The sequence below is a fragment of the Lolium rigidum genome, chromosome 7 (genome assembly GCF_022539505.1).
Source record: "Lolium rigidum isolate FL_2022 chromosome 7, APGP_CSIRO_Lrig_0.1, whole genome shotgun sequence".
NCBI classification, from domain to species: Eukaryota; Viridiplantae; Streptophyta; class Magnoliopsida; order Poales; family Poaceae; genus Lolium; species Lolium rigidum.
Genome location: NC_061514.1, coordinates 354,435,923 through 354,439,779, shown reverse-complemented (window position 1 = coordinate 354,439,779; position 3,857 = coordinate 354,435,923).

The following is a 3,857-nucleotide window of genomic DNA, read 5'->3' as shown; positions in this document are numbered from 1 at the left end:
TGCAATTATTACTCTCGCACTTTACATACTCGTACTTAATTCAACTGTTACATCAAACCCCCCGAATACTTGTCTGTGAGCATTTACAGTGAATCCTTCATCGAAACTGCTTGTCAACACCTTCTGCTCCTCGTTGGGATCGACATTCTTACTTATCGAAGATACTACGATACACCCCCTATACTTGTGGGTCATCAGTCCCTTTGGAGAACTTCTTTTGTAATGTCCATGTAAACTTTCCAGAAATCAATGAAATTCCTCTTGGCACTATAATTGATCCTGGGACTTTCTTTTCCAGTTAATATTTGATAACTATTCGACCAACCCTTGCTCTGCCGATGCTTCACCTGCTTCTTCCTTCTCGAAGAAAATGCTAGTCGATGATAATCCCCTCGAAGGTTCTTCAAGCAAACATTTGTCGGAAGATTTGCAAGAACTTCGACAACAACTTCAATCCATGAAGAAACAAACTCTGGCAATGATGGAACAATCTCGGAAAGCATCTGAAAAAGAGAAACTTGCTCTCCAACAAGCCAAAGAAGCTATGGCTGCCAAGGATGCTCGCTGTGTTGGAAGCTAAGGCAGCCACTACTCGAGAAAATAGCATGCTTGAGCTGATGTCTGAAGCTAGCACAGATATGTTAGGTATGTTTTTCCAACCTCGTACTGCCTCTTTTTTGCTTTACTTTGCCTCCCCTTAAATTTCTTGCCTTGTCGCTTAATAGGCTCGGTTCTTGATGCTGCCGCCGAAGACCAGAGAGTGAACGAGAGAACGAATCTTCTCGTCAATCTTTCCCTTAACCATGGGTGTCTGTTCTGGGCCACTCCTGAACGGACCAAACAAATTGTCAGGTTCCAAGATCGTGCTTGCCAGGTGCGCGAATTTCTAAATTTTTGCACGACAACGTTAACCCTTGTTTACAAGACTTTATTTCCTCAAAATGAGGTTCCCAAAACTCTTCCTGAATTGCTGGAGATATTTAGAGATGCTCCCCGCATTCATAATTTTGTGCGAGCTCAATTGACTGCTGGAGCAAAGTTCGCCATGATTATGATAAATATTTGTCATCCAAAGTTAGACCTGACGAAGATTGTTACTTGATTGCCTGGCCAAGAAATCGCGGCGAAAAATGATATTGACACAATCAATGAGATGGTAACTCCTGTGGCCGAGTCGATGATGGATGAGCTTCTTCGGATGGACTCAGAATTCTTCGTCAAGGGGTCCTATGCTGAACACAAGACAACCAGAGGCTTGTCCATAGATAGTATTTTAGGCTTTGACTGAGTTGTACTATATTGCAAGACATTGTGTCTGTATCTTTTTTGATTTCTTTTTTATTTCCAAAGAGATTTGTTGTATATTGTAAAGTGGTCTATATTGTTGGAGCCCCCGAGCCTCTGGCTAGAGTTTGTACTGTTTTGCTATCTCGAAGATTTTTCCTCTTGTCGTAAGAAGATGTCTTTATTTTTCCATTGATAAGTTGCGAGGTTTTAAGACCAAAGCAATGAGTATACTATATTTATAACTTGTTAACTTCCGATGTTATATTTGGCGAGGTATTATTGTACCAAGGCGAAATATTTCGGTAAGCCTAATTTATCTATATTGTACTTATTTTGAAATTTGAAGGCGTTAAGCCCCCGAGCATGTAGAAGAATAAGAAGTATATCTCCACTATCTTTATTATATTGCAGCACCGCGAGCCCGCCTCATTAAAAACCTTTCCGGCCCCACTCGGTGCCCCGAAAAGGAAAAGAGTGCGTCTGAAAACTCGCGGGCATTTCAGTACATTGAATTTTTACAGAGGAGGACTATATTTCAACTCTAGGCGTAGAATCGCCTGAGCTGCGCCACGTTCCAGGGGTTTTTCTCGGGAGCCCCTGTCTTCTTGTCCTTGATCATGTATGCTCCTCCGTCGATGACTTCCGTGACAACGTAAGGCCCCAACCATGGTGATTCGAGCTTCTCAGTACTTTTTTGATTTAACCGCAAGACCAAATCCCCGACCTGAAAAGATCTTGGCCTTAACTCGTCGATCGTGGTAGTTTTTGAGGTCTTGCTTGGTATTTGGTGACTCGTGAAAGTACTTCATCTCGAGCTTCGTCGAGTGCGTCCATATCATCCTCCCGAGCTTTTTGTGATGTTTCTTCGTCATACTCTGTTACTCTTGGAGAATCATGCTCTATTTCAATTGGTAATACTGCTTCGGCTCCGTGGACGAGAAAAAACGGGGTTTCTTGTGTCGCTGTATTTGGTGTTGTTCGGATGCTCCAGAAAACACTTGGCAATTCTTCTGGCCAAGTATCTCGAGCTTTTTCAAGCGGTCCTAGCAGGAGCTTTTTGAGGCCATTGCAGATGATTCCATTGGCTTTCTCGACTTGGCCATTGGTTTGTGGGTGCCCGACTGACGCAAAGTGCAATTTAATGCCTACTTCTGCGCAGTACTCCTTGAATTCCTTGGACGTAAAGTTTGAACCGTTATCTGTAACAATGCTATGAGGCACTCCAAACCGAAAAACGAGGCCTTTCACGAACTTTATTGCTGACGCTGCATCTGGTGAATTTATTGGCTTCGCTTCTACCCACTTGGTGAATTTGTCGACAGCGACCAGCAGGTACTCATATCCTCCTGGCGAAGCTTTGTGCAACTTGCCCACCATATCAAGTCCCCATTGAGCAAAGGGCCACAACAATGGTATTGGTGTTAATTATGCCGCTGGAGAGTGAGGTTTTGCGGTGAATCTTTGACACGCGTCGCAGGTTCGTACTATTTCCTTGGCATCCTCGATTGCTGTCAACCAATAGAATCCTGCCCGAAAAACTTTGGCTGCAATAGCTCGACTACTTGCGTGGTGGCCACATATTCCTTCGTGCACATCCTTCAGAATTATTCTTCCTTCTTCGGGTGTGACACACCTTTGCAGGACGCCTGAAATACTTCGCTTGTATAACTCCCCTTTGATCACTGTGAAAGCTTTGGATCGTCGAATAACTCGCCTTGCCTCAACTGGATCGTCGGGTATTTCTTTCCTGAGGATATATGATATATATGCTTGCATCCAAGGAACTTCTACCATCATCACAAGCTCTTGGTCTTCTTCGTCCTCCGTGGTTTCTTTGAGGGGCGCCGAAGTTTTTCTTCCTTTGCTTTTTTACGCACCTTTTTCGGCTTCGTGGATCTCTCCGCTATTTCTTCCCAAAATACTCCTGGTGGGATTGGGAGGCACTCTGCGACCCGATGTTTGCGAGAACGTCGGCTTCATCATTACTCAATCTATCGATGTGATTTACCTCGCACCCATCAAACAGCTTCTCGAGCTCATTGTACACCTCCTTGTATGCCATCATGCTATCATTGACTGCGTCACATTGGTTCATAACTTGCTGAGCCACCAATTGTGAGTCGCCAAAGATTTTTAATCGAGTTTCACCGCAAGCTTTCACCATCTTCATCCCGTGTATGAGGGCTTCATATTCTGCTTCATTGTTGGATGCGTTAGGGAACGTCATCCGGAGGACATATTTTAACTTGTCGCCTTCAGGTGATATAAGTACCACTCCTGCGCTAGCTCCTTCTACTCTCTTGGACCCATCGAAGTTCATGGTCCAGGTTCTCGATAAATCTGGGGGTCCCGTGTTTTGCATCTCCATCCATTCTGCAATGAAATCTGGCAGAACTTGCGACTTGATTGCCTTTCTTTTTTCATACGTGATGTCCCGAGGGGAAAGTTCTATTCCCCAAAGGGAGACACGCCCTGTAGCTTCTGGATTGTTCAGTATATTTGAAAGTGGTGCTTCGTTGACTACTATTATCGGGTGTGCCGAAAAATAGTGGCGTAACTTCCTTGTCGTT